Source organism: Triticum dicoccoides, chromosome 4A (assembly GCF_002162155.2).
Source record: "Triticum dicoccoides isolate Atlit2015 ecotype Zavitan chromosome 4A, WEW_v2.0, whole genome shotgun sequence".
Lineage (NCBI taxonomy): Eukaryota > Viridiplantae > Streptophyta > Magnoliopsida > Poales > Poaceae > Triticum > Triticum dicoccoides.
The window spans coordinates 539043870-539066143 of record NC_041386.1 but is presented as its reverse complement, the minus strand read 5'-3'; the positions used below and the strand labels follow the sequence as shown (position 1 = coordinate 539066143).

Here is a 22274-nt window from a genome sequence, read left to right as displayed (position 1 = left end):
GACCTGGTCGAAAGATCAAATGTGGGAGGTCATGACTTGTTGTGTCATCTTGCACAACATGATCATTGAGAGCGAGCAGGAGAGCCAGTGTTTGACACTGAATCATATTATAGGCAGGGTCCTCTTTCCCAAATTGATCACCAGCTACCGGTAACCTAGATTGCCTTCCTCAATATGCGTCAGGAGATCCGAGACCCACTAGTGCATCAACAACTGCAGCAGGATCTGATGGAGCACCTATGGAGGCTCAAGGGCAACGCCTACCTTGATGTGTGATGAAATATGAGTTTTTATTTGTTGAACTATATGATTTGTATTGATTTGTTGAACTATTTCATTTGTATCGATTTTCTGTGATGAACTATGTGATAAAAGTAGCTTTTGTTGAATTTGTGCCGAAGCACGCCTAATATGGGCCGAAATTGATCAATTTGCGCCGATAGTGGGCCAATTTGCGCCGATAGTGGGCCAATTTGCGCCGAAAGTGGGCTGAAATGTGGGAAATTTGCTCCGAAAGTGGGCCGAAATTGGCGCCTGTGGGCGACCGTGGGGGCGGCGGCTGGGAACCCGATCGCCCCCACGCCAATTTTTCCGCTGGCGCCCCCCGGTGCTATTTCAAGTCCCTCGGTCCGAACTGCTGGAGATGCTCTAACAATGGTACCAGATGGCTTACTATTAACCAAGAAGGTTGGGGTGTGATATGAACATGACCTGTACCTGATGAAGTACACTGCATCTTGTGGACCGAGGAACCCCAGTTCTGACCAGCTCAAATATGGAGTGTATAGAATACTTGCTCAAGTTTTGGGATCATTGTTTTGAGCAACTAACTGGACTCCATTTTAGTTCAGGCTGTGATTTTCCTGAAACTACTTTGTAACAATAGTAGCAACCTTTTTTTGTTCTCTTTCCTTTCTTTTCTTTGGTAATGGTTTCTTGTTATATGTCTTCTACCTATCTCATTTCCCTATGTATTGTCCACAGGTTCTCATACATCTTCAGTAGCTTGAGGAGGTTTGGAAACTGACAGATCTTGGAGATATTCTACTTGTTGACGCTTAAGAAAATGTTCGCCATTTGTTGACTTCTTTCCACTTCTCCATTACAAGTTTGAATTGTTTACTATCATGGGTAGTTTTTTCTGTTTATGGGGTACTTGCTTTAGATGAGAACAATGTTGATTGCTCTTCTGTAAATTGAATCTCACAAATCCTAGCCAAGTATGTAATATAATGATACTCCATCCTTACCACTTCATCCTTACCACTTATTTAGAGGTTTAAGGATATTCCATCATTACAAAAAATCCTAGCCAATTTAGATTCTTTACAAAAAATCATGTTTAAGGATACTCCATCGTTACCACGTCTTTAGAGGTTTCTTGTTTCCCCCGAAAAAAATCTATTTTTTGTAAAAAAAAAACTCAGAATAAAGTACTAATTCATCTATAATATTTTCACCCAAAGTAAACAAGTGAGAATGTCCACACAGAAATTTGTAGAAGGGAACTGAGCTGTGGGAGAGCAGCAAGACCTATGTCGCATGAATGACAAATTTACAATCATAATTCTGTTTGTGGTTTTTTTTACAAAAGTAGCCTAGCCTCCCAATTTCATTGCATGAAATTGATAATACAAAACACCCAAGAAGTGGACGGACGTTTAATGCAGTGCGTCACCTGGCCGTCAACCTGATCAACCGAATAACCTCACTCAAGAGATGCCGACAACAGTTTAACGCACGACAACATCATCAGAACTATTCGACACCAGCAACCCCTAAGCATAAAACATACAGAAAGTAACCGATCAAAAACCATACAGTAAAACTACCATAGGGGCCTAGCCTTGCTTTCTGCGAAAATACTCTGTGGCCTCGGGTAAAGAAGTCTTATGCACATGTCATTCATGCAACACTGCTTCAACTACAAGTAAAAGAAGAAGCCTTGTTTGTAGTATTTTGGGAATCTCAAAAATATGAAACTTTATGCACAATGGACCTTCACTGTTCTCCAACATGATTCACCACTGGAAGGTAGAGCATGGATAATTCCTTGCCTTGAGGACCGACTATTTCTACATCCCTTCCGGATTCCTCCCAATCCTACGCATCTAGAGGAACGCCTTGACTGGCACGGAATGCTTCTCAATTCTACCATTGTTGAGTAAGTTTGCACGAGAAATTGTCAATAGCAGCATATGCAGAGTCTACTATATACCGGTAACTCACCAACCATGAATCTCCGTGTTTAATACCATCGGCTCATAGAGAATACATCACAATAAAGAAGAAAATGTGCAAGGCCCTACAAATCCTATGATTCATTGCCCACCCCACACATGCTGCTCATCCTTTACATCATATACTAGCATTATGACCTACACATTTGCATATGCTCTTAGCTGTGGTAAAACCAGATCCGGCACCTACAGATTGAATCCCTCCCCCCCACCTCCAAAAAAGTCCAAGCTGCAATCATTCAACTGATTTTTCAGCTTTGTCTTAGCCTCCAATATATGCATCCCTGATTCTATGTAGCCTGCCAGACACCTCATCCATGCTGATGCGTTCACTTGGAGTGGACTTGGTGCAACAAAGGCCAACATTCAGCACAGAAAGTAAACAATGTACTCCATTATCCTCCGCCGATGGAGCTTCTTCGCAAAGGTCCAACTCTTGTACCAGTTGTGGATCGACGATCTGCATCATCTTGTTAGGGATGTTAACCTCTGCAAACTTGGCAATGATTAATCCGTCCTTGAACATGCCATCTGTTAGGCTCTTTCGTATGAATATTTCAAGGAGAATGACCCCAAAGCTGTAAACATCTACAGCGGTAGAAACTTGACCACCCGCTCCATATTCTGTAGATTGCATATATCGAGAGATCGGTTTAATCTCACACTTCCAACTAAATTAGTAAGAAAAATAGATCGTAAAAAATAATACCTGGAGCAACATATCCTATGGTTCCCCTGATTGCAAGCGAAGAAACCGATGTCGAGCCATAAAAGGATGATGACATGGGATAGACTTGCAACCGTGCGAGTCCAAAGTCTCCAACATGAGCTACCATGTCATTCTCCAGAAGAATGTTGCTGGGTTTGAGATCACAATGAACAATACTTCCATGGTGGTTATGGTGTCGGTACGCCATTGCATCTGCTATATCCACCACAATGCTTAACCTTTGAGCAAGTGAAACCTGTTTTAAAGAGCTGCCATTGTCTTCCGTTGAGTATAGCAAGTTATGCAAATCCCCTCCTGGCATGAACTCATACACTAGCGCTTTGAAATCATTTCCGCTAGAACCAATGCTAGAGCATGCAGTTAAGATACGGACTAGATTGCGGTGTCGCACATTTCGCAAAGCATTGCACTCTGCAATGAAGCTCCTTTGTGCTCCCCTTACCTCTAAGCAAAATACTTTCACGGCAACCACATTTTCTTCTTGAAGTATCTTCCCTCTATATACTGAACTGTATCTTCCCGTGCCAATCAAATTGGATACAGAGAATCCATCGGTTTCTCTAGCAAGATCCTTATAGGAAACTTGGGGGAATTTGCTATCAAATGAGAGTGAAGACATAGAACTTCTCATACGGTTTTTCCTCTGCCAAAGCAGCACAAAGATCACCATAGCAAGCAGTGAGAGCATGCAAGCGAGTGGGATCGCTACTTTGAGTATTACATGTAGCCTGTGTTTAGATAAATTTGAAGACATAACAGAACATGAAAGCAGGTGTAAGTTCGATGCCCCACCACAAAGGCCCTGATTTCCATCAATATGTGTGGCGGTTGCATTCTTGAATATTCCATGAATTGGAACCTTGCCCTCAAGATGGTTGAACGACAGACGCTGGTACTGATCCGGTTAAGTTATTGTAAGACAAATTGAGGACTTTTAGGCCAAATAGGTTGCCAAATGAAACGGGGATGTTTACATCAAAAATATTATTGTCCAACTCAATGTGTCAAACTTTCGCAATCACCCGACGTACTTGGAATATGGCCAGATAACTTGTTCGATGAAAGCAGCAAAATCACGAGCTGCTTGGCGTTGCCTACTTCTGTAGGAAGTTGTCCGTGAAGGTTGTTGAGTGATAATCCAATTTTCCTTATTCTTGGAATGCTGAACATCCCCTATGGTACCCTACTATTAAGATTGTTATTGGAAACGCTCAGTGTTTCAAGAGATTGAAGGTTTCCTAGGCTTGTTGGTATGTGCCCAATGAATTGGTTTGTGTCTATAAGTAGTTCTATTAATCGGGATAAATTGAAGCCCTAAAAAAATCGGGATACATTGAAAAGGGGGGAAGGAATGTAGCTTTAAACATGGTAGATAAGCTTAGCTTTTGAAATTTTTTGAAAGCTCCCGGCCAATGTGGCCCTCGCGGCCTGTCAACCCCGCACAACCCGTGACCACCCCTCCTCGCCTTTACCTGTCTCTCCCAGACCCAGTTGCTGAGGATGACCTCGACGACCCCAACATCTCCAAGGGAATGGGACGAGACAGGCGATGACGGGCATCGCTCGGGGTCGGAACTAAGCAAGCAGCCGCGCTAGATGTGGCTCGGAACAACAGGAGGAACGCCTCAGAATCACGATGCTCGGAGCGACGGGTTAGCTCCGATGATTCATGGACATAGTGCAGCCTTGCCTTACAAGTAGAAGTAGAAGCCTTGCTTGTAGAATTTTCAGGAATCTTTAAACTATGAAGCTTTATGCACAAGGGGCCCTCACGGCTGATGACCCACAAGTATAGGGGATCTATCGTAGTCCTTTCAATAAAGTAAGAGTGTCGAACCCAACGAGGAGCAGAAGGAAATGATAAGCAGTTTTCAGCAAGGTATTCTCTGCAAGTACTGAAATAAGTGGTAACAGATAGTTTTGTGATAAGATAATTTGTAACGAGCAACAAGTAACAAAAGTAAATAAAGTGCAGCAAGGTGGCCCAATCCTTTTTGTAGCAAAGGACAAGCCTGGACAAACTCTTATATCAGGAAAAGCGCTCCCGAGGACACATGGGAATATCGTCAAGCTAGTTTTCATCACGTTCATATGATTTGCGTTCGGTACTTTGATAATTTGATATGTGGGTGGACCGGTGCTTGGGTGCTGTTCTTACTTGAACAATCATCCCACTTATGATTAACCTCTATTGCAAGCATCCGCAACTACAACAAAAGTATTAAGGTAAACCTAACCATAGCATGAAACATATGGATCCAAATCAGCCCCTTACGAAGCAACGCATAAACTAGGGTTTAAGCTTCTGTCACTCTAGCAACCCATCATCTACTTATTACTTCCCAATGCCTTCCTCTAGGCCCAAATAATGGTGAAGTGTCATATAGTCGACGTTAACATAACGCCACTAGAGGCTAGACAACATACATCTCATCAAAATATCGAACGAACACCAAATTCACATGACTACTAATAGCAAGACTTCTCCCTTGTCCTCAGGAACAAATGTAACTACTCACAAAGCATATTCATGTTCATAATCAGAGGGGTAATAATATGCATAAAGGATCTACACATATGATCTTCCACCAATTAAACCAACTAGCATCAACTACAAGGAGTAATTAACACTACTAGCAACCTACTAGCACCAATCCCGGACTTGGAGACAAGAATTGGATACAAGAGATGAACTAGGGTTTTGAGATGAGATGGTGCTGATGAAGATGTTGATGGAGATTGCCCTCTCCCGATGAGAGGAGCGTTGGTGATGATGATGGCAATGATTTCCCCCTCCGGGAGGGAAGTTTCCCTGGTAGAACAGCTCTGCCGGAGCTCTAGATTGGATCCGCCAAGGTTCCGCCTCGTGGCGGCGGAGTTTCGTCCCGAAAGGTTGCTTCTGGTTTTTTTCTCAACAATATACTTCATATAGCAGAAGATGGTCATCGGAGAGCCACCAGGGGGCCCACGAGGTAGGGGGCGCACCCTAGGGGGGTGCGCGCCCCCCACCCTCGTGGACAAGGTGTGGGCCCCCTGGTCTTCATCTTTGGGAGGATTTTTCATTATTTATTATAAGGTATTCCGTGGAGTTTCAGGACTTTTGGAGTTGTGCAAAATAGGTCTCTAATATTTGCTCCTTTTCCAGCCCAGAATTCCAGCTGCCGGTATTCTCCCTCCTTATGTAAACCTTATAAAATAAGAGAGAATAGCCATAAGTATTGTGACATAATGTGAAATAACAACCCATAATGCAATAAATATCGATATAAAAGCATGATGCAAAATGGACGTATCAACTCCCCCAAGCTTAGACCTCGCTTGTCCTCAAGCGAAAGCCGATAACAATAAATATGTCCCCATGTTTAGAGGTAGAGGCGTCGATAAAAATAAAATACGGACATGGAGGCATCATGATTATTCTCATAACAGCAACATATATAGATATTGTCATATGATTACTTATGTTCAAGTGATGATCTATTCACAATGCAAAAGTATGAATCAGAAACCTTATTGAGAATCAACAAACTATAACCTCAGTCATTGAAGCAATTGCAATTTATTATAACATCAGAAAGAGTCTATGTCAGAGGTAAAAAGCAAGTCAACATACTCAACTATCATCTAGTCCTTCATAATTGCGAACACTCATGTAATACTTGTGGTTACAGAGTTTTAATCGGACACAGAGAAAGATAGGGGCTTATAGTTTCACCCCACAACCTTTTACCTCGAGGGTAATGTCAACAATAATAACTCATGCCCCCTACATCCAATTAGATATATATATATATATATATCAGGTTCTTTCCAACATGCTGGGCTTGCCAAAGGATAAAATGAAAAAGGAAAGGTGAAGATCACCATGACACTTGCATAAGGTAGAAGATAATAATAAAAGATAGGCCCTTCGCAGAAGGAAGCAGAGGTTGCCATGCGCTTTTATGGTTGGATGCATAAAATCTTAATGCGAAAGAACGTCACTTTATATTGCCCCTTGTGATATGAACCTTTATTATGCAGTCCGTCGCTTTTATTACTTCCACATCACAAGATTGTATAAAGCTTATTTCTCCCACACTAATCATACATATTTAGAGCAATCTTTATTGCTTTGCACTGATGACAACTTACTTGAAGGATCTCACTCAATCCATAGGTAGATATGGTGGACTCTCATGGCAAAACTGGTTTAAGGGTATTTGGAAGCACACGTAGTATCTCTACTTGGTGCTGAGAATTTGGCTAGCATGAAGGGGAAAGACAAGCTCAACATATTGGGTGATCCATGACAACATACTTTATCTCAGATATAAGAAAACATAACCCATTACATTGTCTTCCTTGTCCAACATCATCTCTTTAGCATGTCATATTTTGATGAGTGCTCCCAATCATAAAAATGTCAATAATAGTATATTTATATGTGAAACCTCTCTTTCATTATTACTTCCTATTAATTGCAACGATGACCAAAGCTATGTCTACCAACTCCCAACAACTTTTAATCGTCACACTCTTTCTATGTGAAGTCATTACTATCAATAAGATCAATATGATCTCTTGTTTCTTCTTATTCTTTTTCTCTTTTCTTTTATTCACCCAAGATCATAGCAAGAAAATAAAGCCCTTGACTCAACACTAATCTTTATTATATAGCTCACGGACTCGATTACATAGAGAGATCATAAGGCAAAACTCAAAACTAGGTCATGCCGTAAACTTTATTCTACTAGATCAAAATACTACTAATAGGATCGAACTAAGGAAAACGGTAAAGATAGGAGTTGTGATTGTGATACGATACCGGGGCACCTCCCCCAAGCTTGGCAGTTGCCAAGGGGAGTGCCCATACCCATGTGATTATATCTCCTTGGTTGGTGAAGAAGGTGGAGGTGTTGTTGACTTAGTTGATGGCATACACTTCTCCCTTAATTTACGCTTTAGGACGGCATTTTGGTCCCTCAGATCATCAATCTCCCACTCCAGGGTTAATATCTTTTTGCATAGGTCCTGCTTATTTTCCTGCAAGAGACGAAAAGAGATAAACTCGAATTTTGGTTTCTTTACCCTATCAGTGAAACTTGACTTTTTGAACTCCACGTGCATATCCCCAGGTTGAGGTAATGGGGCTTCATCTTCATCTGAGCTCGTCTCCTCCTTCCCATTGGGTTCATAGTCCTCTTCTTCCTCCGTGGTCCAACCATCGTGCTCCACATCTCCATAGACCTTAGGTTTAGCTAAGTAACCATCCACATAGCTTTCTCCTTCCGAATCCTAGGAGGACATGTTGATCTAATCTGCAGTGGGACAGCTTGAAACAAAAACAGAGGATAATTGCGTGATACGGGAGTCAAAACCTTCGGGAGAATATATAGTGAATTTTTACCAACCAGAATACGTATCATGCAGGAAAACGGAGTCCGAAAGGCACACGAGGTGCTCACGAGGTAGGGGGCGCGCCCAGGGGGGTAGGGCGCGCCCTCCACCCTCATGGGGCCCTCGTGTCCTTCCCGGACTGCTACTTAATTTTCTATTTCTCTAAATATTCCAAAATGGAGAAATATTGCCTTAAAAACTATTTTGGAATCGGTTTACTTACCGTACCACATACCTATTCCTTTTCGGAGTCTGAAACGTTCTGGAAAGTGTCCCTTATGTATTCCTCCGGGGTTACGGTTTCAATAATATTGCTTTCAACATATATGGGATTACCTGAGATATAATGTTTGATTCTTTGACCGTTTACCACCTTCGGATTTGTGCCTTCGAAGTTGTTGATTTTTATGGCACCGGAAAGATAGACCTCCTCGATAACATAGGGGCCTTCCCATTTAGAGAGAAGTTTCCCTACAGAAAATCTTAAACAAGAGTTGTATAGCAATACATAATCACCTACATTAAACTCACGCTTTTGTATCCTTTTGTCATGCCATCTTTTAACCTTTTCTTTAAACAACTTGGCATTTTCATAAGCTTGGGTTCTCCATTCATCAAGAGAGCTAATATCCAATAACCTCTTTTCACTGGCAAGTTTGAAATCATAATTGAGCTCTTTAATAGCCCAATATGCCTTATGTTCTAGTTCGAGAGGTAAGTGACATGCTTTTCCATATACCATTTTATACGAAGACATACTCATAGGATTTTTGTATGCAGTTCTATAGGCCCATAATGCATCATCAAGTTTCTTGGACCAATTCTTTCTAGACCTATTGACAGTCTTTTGCAAAATTATTTTGAGTTCTCTATTACTCAATTCTACTTGACCACTAGACTGTGGGTGATATGGAGATGCAATTCTATGATTGACGTCATATTTAGCAAGCATTTTACGGAAAGCACCATGAATAAAAATGTGAACCACCATCAGTCATTAAATATCTAGGGACTCCAAACCTCAGAAAAATAACTTCTTTAAGCATTTTAATAGAAGTGTTATGATCAGTACTACTAGTTAGAATAGCTTCTACCCACTTAGTAACGTAAACAACAGCAACTAAAATATGTGTATATCCATTAGAGGCAGCAAAAGGTCCCATATAATCAAAGCCCCAAACATCAAACGGTTCAATAACAAGTGAATAATTCATAGGCATTTCTTGATGTCTACTAATATTACCAATTCTTTGACATTCATCACAAGATAGGACAAACTTACGGTCATCCTTGAAGAGAGTAGGCCAATAAAAACCGGATTGCAATACCTTATGTGCAGTTCTATCTCCCGCGTGGTGTCCTCCATAAGTTTCGGAGTGGCACTTGCGTAGGATCTGTTCCTGTTCATGCTCAGGTACACAACGTCTAATAACACCATCTACCCCTTCTTTATAAAGATGTAGGTCATCCCAAAAGTAATGTCTCAAATCGTAGAAAAACGTTTTCCTTTGTTGGTATGTGTAGCTAGGTGGTATGAATTTAGCAACAATGTAATTAGCATAATCAGCATACCAAGGAGTACTACGAGAAGTACTTATGACATTTAATTGTTCATCAGGAAAGCTATCATCAATAGGTAGTGGGTCATCAAGAACATTCTCTAACCTAGATAAGTTGTCTGCAACGGGGTTCTCAGCTCCTTTTCTATCAACAATATGCAAATCAAATTCTTGTAGCAAGAGAACCCATCTAATAAGTCTAGGTTTAGCATCTTTCTTCTCCATAAGATATTTAATAGCTGCATGATCAGTGTGGATAGTTACTTTAGAATCAACAATAGAAGGTCTGAACTTATCACAAGCAAATACAACTGCTAAAAGTTCTTTTTCAGTAGTAGCATAATTTCTTTGAGCATTGTCTAGAGTCTTACTAGCATAATGGATAACATTTAATTTCTTATCAACGCTTTGCCCTAGAACAGCACCTACAACATGATCGCTAGCATCACACATAATTTCAAAGGGTAAATTCCAATCAGGTGGCTGAACAATAGGTGTAGAGACTAATGCTTTCTTAAGTATTTCAAATGCTTCTACACAATCCTCATCAAAGACAAATGGTATATCTTTTTGTAATAAACTAGTCAGAGGCCGAGAAATTTTTGAGAAGTCCTTAATGAACCTCCTATAAAATCCGGCGTGACCAAGGAAACTTCTTATACCTTTGATGTCCTTGGGACACGTCATCTTTTCAATAGCATCAACCTTGGCTTTATGAACTTCAATACCTCTTTCAGAAACTTTATGCCCCAAGACAATACCTTCATTAACCATAAAGTGGCACTTTTCCCAATTCATGACAAGATTAGTTTCTTCACATCTCTGCAAAACTCGATCAAGATTGCTCAAGCAATCATCAAAAGATCCACAGACGGAAAATTCATCCATGAAAACCTCACAAATCTTTTCACAAAAGTCAGAGAATATAGCCATCATGCATCTTTGAAAGGTAGCAGGCGCATTACATAAACCAAAAGGCATACGTCTATAAGCAAAAGTACCAAAAGGGCATGTAAAAGTAGTCTTTGATTGATCTTTAGCCGACACAGGTATTTGAGAGAAACCAGAATAACCATCTAGAAAGCAGTAGTGTGTATGTTTGCATAATCTTTCTAGCATTTGATTGATAAAAGGTAAGGGGTAATGATCTTTCTTAGTAGCCTTATTTAATTTGCGGAAATCAATTACCATCCTATAACCTGTAATAATTCTTTGTGGAATCAATTCATCTTTATCATTAGGAACCACAGTAATACCTCCCTTCTTAGGGACACAATGAACATGACTTACCCACTGACTATCAACAACGGGATAAATTATACCTGCCTCCAGAAGCTTTAGTATTTCTTTTCTTACCACTTATTTCATTTTAGGATTCAGACATAATTGAGGATCACAAACTGGTTTGGCATCTGCTTCCAAATTTATTTTATGTTGACATAGAGTGGGACTAATGCCCTTAAGATCATCAAGAGTATATCCAATAGCAGCACGGTGCTTCTTCAGAGTTTTCAATAATCTTTATTCTTCATGATCTGAAAGGTTAGCACTAATAATAACAGGATATAACTTCTTTTCATCAAGATAAGCATATTTAAGATTATCAGGCAACGATTTAAGCTCAAACACGGGATCACCCTTAGGTGGAGGGGGATCCCCTAGGATTTCAACAGGCAAATTGTGTTTCAGAATAGGTTCCTGTTTAAAGAATACCGCATCTATTTCCCTTCTTTCATTCATAAACATATCATTCTCATGGTCTAGCAAATATTGTTCTAAAGGATCACTAGGAGGTACGGCAATAGAAGCAAGACCAATAATTTCATCCTTACTAGACAATTCTTCTTCACGGTGTTGTTTACTAAATTTAGAGAAATTAAATTCATGAGTCACGGTGTTCCATCTCCTATAAAAGGATTAGCTAGAAGTTTTTCTATCATACCCAAGGATACTCATAAGGAATTTCATTTTCAATAGGTTCAGTAGGTTGAGAAGCAACTCTTTGCTCTACTGGTCGGGGTGAAGATACACCGAACAAGCCCTTCAGAGGATTACTTTCCATAGTAACAAGTGACAGTAAATTTCAGCACACTATATAAATTTTTCCTTACCAAATTCCACCTACCAAAGGCGCTTCACTCCCCGGCAACGGCGCCAGAAAAGAGTCTTGATGACCCACAAGTATAGGGGATCTATCGTAGTCCTTTCGATAAGTAAGAGTGTCGAACCCAACGAGGAGCGGAAGGAAATGATAAGCGGTTTTCAGCAAGGTATTCTCTGCAAGTACTGAAATAAGTGGTAACAGATAGTTTTGTGATAAGATAATTTGTAACGAGCAACAAGTAACAAAAGTAAATAAAGTGTAGCAAGGTGGCCCAATCCTTTTTGTAGCAAAGGACAAGCCTGGACAAACTCTTATATAAGGAAAAGCGCTCCCGAGGACACATGGGAATATCGTCAAGCTAGTTTTCATCACGTTCATATGATTCGCGTTCGGTACTTTGATAATTTGATATGTGGGTGGACCGGTGCTTGGGTGCTGTTCTTACTTGAACAAACATCCCACTTATGATTAACCTCTATTGCAAGCATCCGCAACTACAACAAAAGTATTAAGGTAAACCTAACCATAGCATGAAACATATGGATCCAAATCAGCCCCTTACGAAGCAAGGCATAAACTAGGGTTTAAGCTTCTGTCACTCTAGCAACCCATCATCTACTTATTACTTCCCAATGCCTTCCTCTAGGCCCAAATAATGGTGAAGTGTCATGTAGTCGATGTTCACATAACACCACTAGAGGCTAGACAACATACATCTCATCAAAATATTGAACGAATACCAAATTCACATGACTACTAATAGCCAGACTTCTCCCTTGTCCTCAGGAACAAACGTAACTACTCACAAAGCATATTCATGTTCATAATCAAAGGGGTAATAATATGCATAAAGGATCTGAACATATGATCTTCCACCAATTAAACCAACTAGCATCAACTACAGGGAGTAATTAACACTACTAGCAACCTACTAGCACCAATCCCGGACTTGGAGACAAGAATTGGATACAAGAGACGAACTAGGGTTTTGAGATGAGATGGTGCTGATGAAGATGTTGATGGAGATTGCCCTCTCCCGATGTGAGGAGTGTTGGTGATGACGATGGCGATGATTTCCCCCTCCGGGAGGGAAGTTTCCCCGGCAGAACAGCTCTGCCGGAGCTCTAGATTGGATCCGCCAAGGTTCTGCCTCGTGGCGGCGGAGTTTCGTCCCGAAAGGTTGCTTTTGGTTTTTTTCTCGACGAAAGACTTCATATAGCAGAAGATGGTCATCGGAGAGCCACCAGGGGGGCCACGAGGTAGGGGGGCGCGCCCCCCACCCTCGTGGACAGGGTGTGGGCCCCCTGGTCTTCATCTTTGGCGAGGATTTTTCATTATTTATTATAAGGTATTCTGTGGAGTTTCAGGACTTTTGGAGTTGTGCAGAATAAGTCTCTGATATTTGCTCCTTTTCCAGGCCAGAATTCCAGCTGTCGGCATTCTCCCTCCTTATGTAAACCTTATAAAATAAGAGAGAATAGCCATAAGTATTGTGACATAATGTGAAATAACAGCCCATAGTGCAATAAATATCGATATAAAAGCATGATGCAAAATGGACGTATCAATGACACTCAAAGACCCATCACAACTAGAAGGTAGAGCAGAGGTAATTTCTTGCCTCAAGGACCGACTATTTCTACATCCCTTCTAGATTCCTCCCAGTCCTACGCATTAAAAATGCCTTGACTGACATGGGATGCTTCTCAATCCTACCATGTTTAGTAAGTTTGCACGAGATGTTGTCACTGGCAACATACGCAAAGTCTGTTATATAGTGGTGTCTTACCAACCATGCATCTTTGTGTTTAATTCCATGGGATCATGCTGAGTTCATCACAATAAAGAAGAAAATGTGTAAGGCCCTACAAAGTGCAAACCATAAGCACGCTAGCCCTCCCCACATGGTTCTCACCCTTTACATCGTACTAACATTATGACTTTATCAGATCAAAAAAGCATTATGACTTTACACATTTGCACATGCTCTTAGCTGTGGTGAAACCCAATCCGTCACCAGCCGATTTAATTTCAAGAGAGTACATCTGGAGCTCTAGTGTTAGGAGGCCGCCATCCAATGCTATTCTGGAAGAAGAGAATGTGTAAGGCCCCAACAACCATAAGCACGGTAGGATTCATTGCACCACTCACATGATGACCATTGTTAGCATCACATACTAGCATTATGGCTCTCTACACATCTGCACATGTTGTTACTGTCAAACATGATCCGTCACCAGCGGATTGAATGGCAAAAGAGTACATTCGGAACTATCATTGTACATTAACTATGGTACCAGATGGTTTACTATTAACCAAAAAGGTTGTGGTTTGATATGAACATGACCTGTACCCGATGAAGTACATCGCATCTTTTGGACTGTAGAACCCCAGTTCAGACCAGCTCAAATGTGGAGTGTACAGAGTACTCGCTCAAGTTCTGGGATCATTATTTTGGAAAAGAAACTTCAAGGTTGTGCTAAGTAGTACTTTGAGCAACTAATTGGACTCCATTTTAGTTCAGGCTGTGATTTTCCTCAAACTACTTTGTAATAGTAGTAGCAACCTTTTTGTGTTCTATTTCCTTTCTTTTCTTTGGTAATGGTTTCTTGTTATATGTCTTTCAGTTTACCTATCCCACAGGTTCTCATACAGCTTTAGCGGCTTGAGGAGATTTGGAAACTGTCAGATCTTGGAGATATTTCTACTTGTTGATGCTTAAGAAAATGTTCGCCATTTGTTGACTCCTTTCCACTTCTCCATTACAAGTTCGAATTGTTTACTACCGTGGGTTGTTTTTTCTGTTTATGGGGTACTTGCTTTAGATGAGAACAATGTTGATTGCTCTTTGTAAACTGAATCTCACAAATCCTAGCCAAGTTTTTAATACATTGATAAAATTTTAGATTCTTTACAAAAATCATGGTTAAGGATACTCTATTGTTACCACTTCTTTAGGGGTTTCTTGTTTCCCAAAAAAACTTTTTTTTGTAATAATTTTCTTGGAATAAAGTACTAATTTCATCTATAATATTTTCACCCAAAGTAACAAGTGAGTATATCCACACAGAAATTTGTGAAAGAGAACTGAGTTCTGGGAGAGCAGTAAGACCTTTGTCGCATTAATGACACATTTACAATCATAATTCTGTTTGCATTTTTTGACGAAAGGAGCCTAGGCTCCCAATTTCGTTGCATGAAATTGATAATGCAGAACGCCCAAGAAGTGAACGAACGTTTAATGCAGTGCATCACCTGGCCGTGAACCTGATCAGCCGAATAACCTCACTAAGGAGATGCCCACAATAGTTTAACACACGACAACATCGCTAGAACTATTGGACACCAGCAACCCCTAAGCATAAAGCATACAGAAAGAAGTAACCATCAAAAACCACACAGTAAAACTACCATAGGGGCCCAGCCTTGCTTTCTACGAAAATACTCCGCAGCCTCGTGAGAAAGAAGTTTTATGCACATGTCATTCACGCAACACTGCTTCAACTACAAGTAGAAGAAGTTTGTGGAATTTTCAGGAATCTTAGAACTATGAAGCTTTATGCATAATGGACCTTCACTATACTCCAGCATGATTCAGCAGTGGTAGGTAGATCATTGGTAATTCCTTGCCTTGAGGACCGACTATTTCTACATCCCTTCCAGATTCCTCCCAATCCTACGCATTTAGAGGAACGCCTTGACAGGCACAGAATGCTTCTCAATCCTACCATTGTTGAGTAAGTTTGCTCGAGAAATTGTCAATAGCAACATATGCGGAGTAAGTTTGCAATAAAGAAGTAAATGTGCAAGGCCCAACAAATCCTATGATTCATTGCCCTCCCCACACATGCTGCTCATCCTTTACATCATATACTAGTATTGTGACTTACACATTTGCATATGCCCTTAGCTGTGGTAAAACCAGATCCGGCACCTGCAGATTGAATCCCCCCCCCACCCCGAAAAAAGTCCAAGCTGCAATCATTCAAGTGATTTTTCAGCTTTGTCTTAGCCTCCAATATATGCATCCTTGATTCTATGTAGCCTGCCAGACACCTCCTCCATGCTGATGCGTTCACTTGGAGAGTGATGACCCACAAGTATAGGGGATCTATCATAGTCCTTTTGATAAGTAAGAGTGTCGAACCCAACGAGGAGCAGAAGGAAATGATAAGTGGTTTTCAGCAAGGTATTCTCTGCATGCACTGAAATTATAGGTAATAGATAGTTTTCTGATAAGATAATTTGTAACGAGCAACAAGTAACCAAAGTAAATAAAGTGAAGTAAGGTGGCCCAATCCTTTTTGTAGCAAAGGACAAGCCTGGACAAACTCTTATATAGAGAAAAGCGCTCCCGAGGACACATGGGAATTATCGTCGAGCTAGTTTTCATCACGTTCATAAGATTCGCGTTCGGTACTTTGATAATTTGGTATGTGGGTGGACCGGTGCTTGGGTACTGTCCATACCTGGACAAGCATCCCACTTATGATTAACCTCTATTGCAAGCATCCGCAACTACAACAAAAGTATCAAGGTAAACCTAACCATAGCATGAAACATATGGATCCAAATCAGCCCCTTACGAAGCAACGCATAAACTAGGGTTTAAGCTTTTGTCACTCTAGCAACCCATCATCTACTTATTACTTCCCATTGCCTTCCTCTAGGACCAAATAATGGTGAAGTGTCATGTAGTCAACGTTCACATAGCACCACTAGAGGAGAGACAACATACATCTCATCAAATATCGAATGAATACCAAATTCACATGGCTACTAATAGCAAGACTTATCCCATGTCCTCAGGAACAAATGTAACTAATCACAAAGCATATTCATGTTCATAATCAGAGGGGTATTAATGTGCATATAAGATCTGAACATATGATCTTCCACCAAGTAAACCAACTAGCATCAACTACAAGGAGTAATCAACACTACTAGCAACCTACAGGTACCAATCCCAGACTTAGAGACAAGAATTGGATACAAGAGATGAACTAGGGTTTGAGAGGAGATGGTGCTGGTGAAGATGTTGATGGAGATTGGCCCCCTCCCGATGAGAGGAGCGTTGGTGATGACGATGGTGATGATTTCCCCCTCCCGGAGGGAAGTTTCCCCGGTAGAACAGCTCCGCCAGAGCCATAGATTGGTTCCGTCAAGGTTCCGCCTCGTGGCGGCGGAGTCTCGTCCCGAAAGCTTGCTTATGATTTTTTCCTCAACGAAAGACTCCATATAGAAGAAGATGGGCATCGGAGGGCCACCAGGGGGCCCACGAGGCAGTGGGGCGCGCCCAGGGGGGTAGGGCGCCCCCCACCCTCGTGGCTGGTGAGTGCCCCCCCTCTGGTACTTCTTGCGCTCAGTATTTTTTATATATTCTGAAAATAACTTCCATGAAGTTTCAGGACTTTTGGAGCTGTGCAGAATAGGTCTCTAATATTTGCTCCTTTTCCAGCTGAGAATCCCAGCTGCCGGCATTCTCCCTCTTTATGTAAACCTTGTAAAATAAGAGAGAATGGGCATAAGTATTGTGACATAATGTGTAATAACAACCCATAATGCAATAAATATCGATATAAAAGCTTGATGCAAAATGGACGTATCAACTCCCCCAAGCTTAGACCTCGCTTGTCCTCAAGCGAAAGCCAAAATCGAAAAATATGTCCACATGTTTAGAGATAGAGGTGTCGATAAAAATAGAATACAGACATGAGGGCATCATGATCATTCTTAGAACAACAACTTCTATAATTATTGTCATATGATCTCTTATGCTAAAGTAACAATTCAATCACAATTTCAAGTATGAATCATAACCTTCATTGAAAACTAACAAACTATAATCTCAGTCATTGAAGCAATTGCAATTTATCATAACATAGGAAAGAGTCAATATAAGAGCTTTTCAGCAAGTCCACATACTCAACCATCTTTTAGTCTTTCACAATTGCTAACACTCACGCAATATTTATGGGTATGAAGTCTTAATCGGACACAGAGAAAGATAGGGGCTTATAGTTTTGCCTCCCAACGTTTTACCTGAAGCGTAATGTCAACAATAATAGTTCATGAAAACTCACATCCAATTAGCCATATATACCAGGATCTTTCCAACATATTGTGCTTGCCAAAAGATAAAATGTAAAAAGGAAAGGTGAAGATCACCATGACTCTTATGTAAGGTGGGAGATAAAAGTAAAAGATAGGCCCTTCGTAGAGGGAAGCAGAGGTTGTCATGCGCTTTTATGGTTGGATACACAAAATCTTAATGCGAAGAACGTCACTTTATATTGCCACTTGTGATATGGACCTTTATTATGCAGTCCATCGCTTTTATTTCTTCCACATCACAAGATTGTATAAAGCTTATTTTCTCCCACACTAATAAGTCATACATATTTAGAGAGCAATTTTTATTGCTTGCACCGATGACAACTTACTTGAAGGATCTTACTCAATTCATAGGTAGGTATGGTGGACTCTCATGGCAAAACTGGGTTTAAGGGTATATGGAAGCACAAGTAGTATCTCTACTTGGTGAGAAGAGTTTAGCTAGCATGAGGGGGAAAGGCAAGCTCAACCATGTTGGATGATCCATGGCAATATATTTTATCTTAGATGTAAGAAAACATAACCCATTACGTTGTCTTCCTTGTCCAACGTCAACTCTTTAGCATATCATATTTTAATGAGTGCTCACAATCATAAAAGATGTCCAAGATAGTATATTTATATGTGAAGGCCTATCTTTCTTTATTACTTCCTATTAACTGCAACGATGACCAAAACTATGTTTGTCAACTCTTAACAACTTTTATTCATCATACTCTTTATATGTGAGCTCATTAATCTCCATAAGATCCATAAGATCTCTTTTATTCTTTTTATTTATTCTCTTTTATTTTATTCCCTCAAGATCATAGCAAAAGCATCAAGCCCTTGACTCAACACTAATCTTTATTATATAGCTCATGGACTCGATTACATAGAGGAATCATAAAGCAAAACTCAAAACTACATCATACTAAAATCTTTTATTCTACTAGATCAAAATATTATCAAAAGGATCGAACTAAGAAAAACGGTAAAGATGAAGGTGATGGTGATACGACCCGGGGCACCTCCCCCAAGCTTGGCAGCTGCCAAGGGGAGTGCCCATACCCATGTGATTATATCTCTTTTGCAGGTGAAGGAGTTGGAGTTGTTGATGATTTAGGCTTGTCGTCCCTCTTCCAAGGCATAGGCTCACCATCATAGAAGGATGATCGAGTCTCCCGAGTCCTCAAATCTGCAGCCAAACTCATCCTTTTGAATCTATATTCATACTCACAGTTTTGATTTGCAGGTCATAGATCTGGGCTTGGAGGTGCTCGATTTTCTCATGAAGCTTGAAGATGGCCTCCCCAATGTCCTTGACGTCCAGCTTGTGGTTGTTGGTGAATTCCGTGATCATAATGTGATTGGAGTCAAGTCCACGCTCCACCATCTCCTGACACTTGAAAACTTGTTGCTCCAATGCCTCGAGCCTTGCCTCCGTGCTTCCTTGGTCCCTCAACATCGCGGATGTGCAACAACCCCTCACGCATCTCAATGGTTTGAGGGTGTTGCAGCACCTCCGCGAGGTAGGGGTTGATGACCTTCTTGAAGAACTTGTCCTTGGGGGCACTTGAAGACGACATGACGACCTAGATCTGTCAGAAAAACAGCTCAAAACAAAGACGAGAGATATTTGCGTGATACAGGAGTCAAAACCTCCTGGAGATTATATAATGAATTTTTACCGACTAAAATATGTAACGTGCAAGAAAACGGAGTCCGGAGAGCGCACGAGGTGCCCACGAGGCAGGGGGCGCGCCCAGGGGGTAGGGCGCGCCCTCCACCCTCGTGGAGCCCTCGTGTCCTTCCCGGACTGCTTCTTATTTTTCTATTTTTCTAAATATTCCAAAACGGAGAAAAATTGCCATTAGAACTATTTTGGAGTCGGTTTACTTACCGTACCACATACCTATTCCTTTTCGGAGTCTGAAACGTTCCGGAAAGTGTCCCTTATGTATTCCTCCGGGGTTACGGTTTCAATAACATTGGTTTCAACATTTATAGGATTACCTGAGATATAATGTTTGATTCTTTGACCGTTCACCACCTTCGGATTTGTGCCTTCGAAGTTGTTGATTTTTATGGCACTGGAACGATAGACCTCCTCGATAACGTAAGGACCTTCCCATTTAGAGAGAAGTTTTCCTGCAAAAATATCTTAAACGAGAGTTGTATAACAATACATAGTCACCTACATTAAACTCACGCTTTTGTATCCTTTTGTCATGCCATCTTTTAACTTTTTCTTTAAACAATTTGGCATTCTCATAGGCTTGGGTTCTCCATTCATCAAGTGAGCTAATGTCAAATAACCTCTTCTCACCGGCAAGTTTGAAATCATAGTTGAGCTCCTTAATAGCCCAATAAGCCTTATGTTCTAGTTCGAGAGGTAAGTGACATGCTTTTCCATAAACCATTTTATACGAAGACATACCCATAGGATTTTTATATGCAGTTCTATAGGCCCATAATGCATCATCATGTTTCTTGGACCAATTCTTTCTAGATCTATTAACAGTCTTTTGCAAAATTAATTTGAGTTCTCTATTACTCAATTCTACTTGACCACTAGACTGTGGGTGATAAGGAGATGCAATTCTATGATTAACATCATACTTAGCAAGCATTTTACAGAAAGCACCATGAATAAAATGTGAACCACCATTAGTCATTAAATATCTAGGGACTCCAAACCTCGGAAAAATAACTTCTTTAAGCATCTTAATAGAGGTGTTATGATCAGCACAACTAGTTGGAATAGCTTCTACCCACTTAGTAACGTAATTAACAGCAACTAAAATATGTGTATATCCATTAGAGGTAGGAAAAGGTCCCATATAATCAAAGCCCCAAACATCAAATGGTTCAATAACAAGTGGATAATTCATAGGCATTTCTTGATGTCTACTAATATTACCAATTCTTTGACATTCATCACAAGACAAGACAAACTTACGGGCATCCTTGAAGAGAGTAGGCCAATAAAAACCGGATTGCAATACCTTATGTGCAGTTCTATCTCCAGCATGGTGTCCTCCATAAGCCTCTGAGTGACACTTGCGTAGGATTTGTTCCTGTTCATGCTCAGGTACACAACGTCTAATAATACCATCTACTCCTTCTTTATAAAGATGTGGGTCATCCCAAAAGTAATGTCTCAAATCATAGAAGAACTTTTTCTTTTGCTGGTATGTGAAAGTAGGTGGTATAAATTTAGCAACAATATATTTAGCATAATCAGCATACCATGGAGCAATTCGAGAAGCATTTATGACATTTAATTGTTCATCAGGAAAGTTATCATCAATAGGTAGTGGGTCATCAAGAACATTCTCTAACCTAGACAAGTTGTCTACAACAGGGTACTCAGCTCCCTTTCTATCAATAATATGCAAATCAAATTCTTGTAGCAAGAGAACCCATCTAATAAGTCTAGGTTTAGCATCTTTCTTTTCCATAAGATATTTAATAGCAACATGATCCATGTGAATAGTTACTTTGGAATCAACAATATAAGGTCTGAACTTATCACAAACAAATACAACTGCTAAGAATTCTTTTTTAGTAGTAGCATAATTTCTCTGGGCATTGTCTAGAATTTTACTAGAATATTGAATAACATTTAATTTCTTATCAACTCTTTGCCCTAGAACAGCACCCACAACATAATTACTAGCATCACACATAATTTCAAAAGGTAAATTCCAATCAGGTGGCCGAACCATAGGTGCAGAGATTAATGCTTTCTTAAGTGTTTCAAATGCTTCTACACAATCATTATCAAAGACGAACGGTATATCTTTTTGTAATAAATTAGTCAGAGGCCGAGAAATTTTTAAGAAGTCCTTAATGAACCTCCTATAAAAACCGGCATGACCAAGGAAACTTCTTATACCTTTGATGTCCTTGGGACATGGCATCTTTTCAATAGCATCAACTTTAGCTTTATCAACTTCAATGCCTCTTTCAGAAATTTTGTGCCCAAGACAATACCTTCATTAACCATAAAGTGGCATTTCTTCCAATTCAAGACAAGGTTAGTTTCTTCACATCTCTGCAAAGTCGATCAAGGTTGCTTAAGCAATCATCAAAAGAGGATCCACAAACGGAGAAATCATTATCATTAGGAACGACAGTAATACCTCCCTTCTTAGGAACACAAT

At 40.4% G+C, this 22274-nt stretch overlaps 1 pseudogene; it reads right to left on the bottom strand.

Annotated features, from left to right (window-relative positions):
• Positions 1 to 2502: 2502 nt before the first annotated feature.
• The window catches only part of LOC119283619, a 78389-nt pseudogene continuing 58617 nt past the window's right edge, over positions 2503 to 22274 (bottom strand).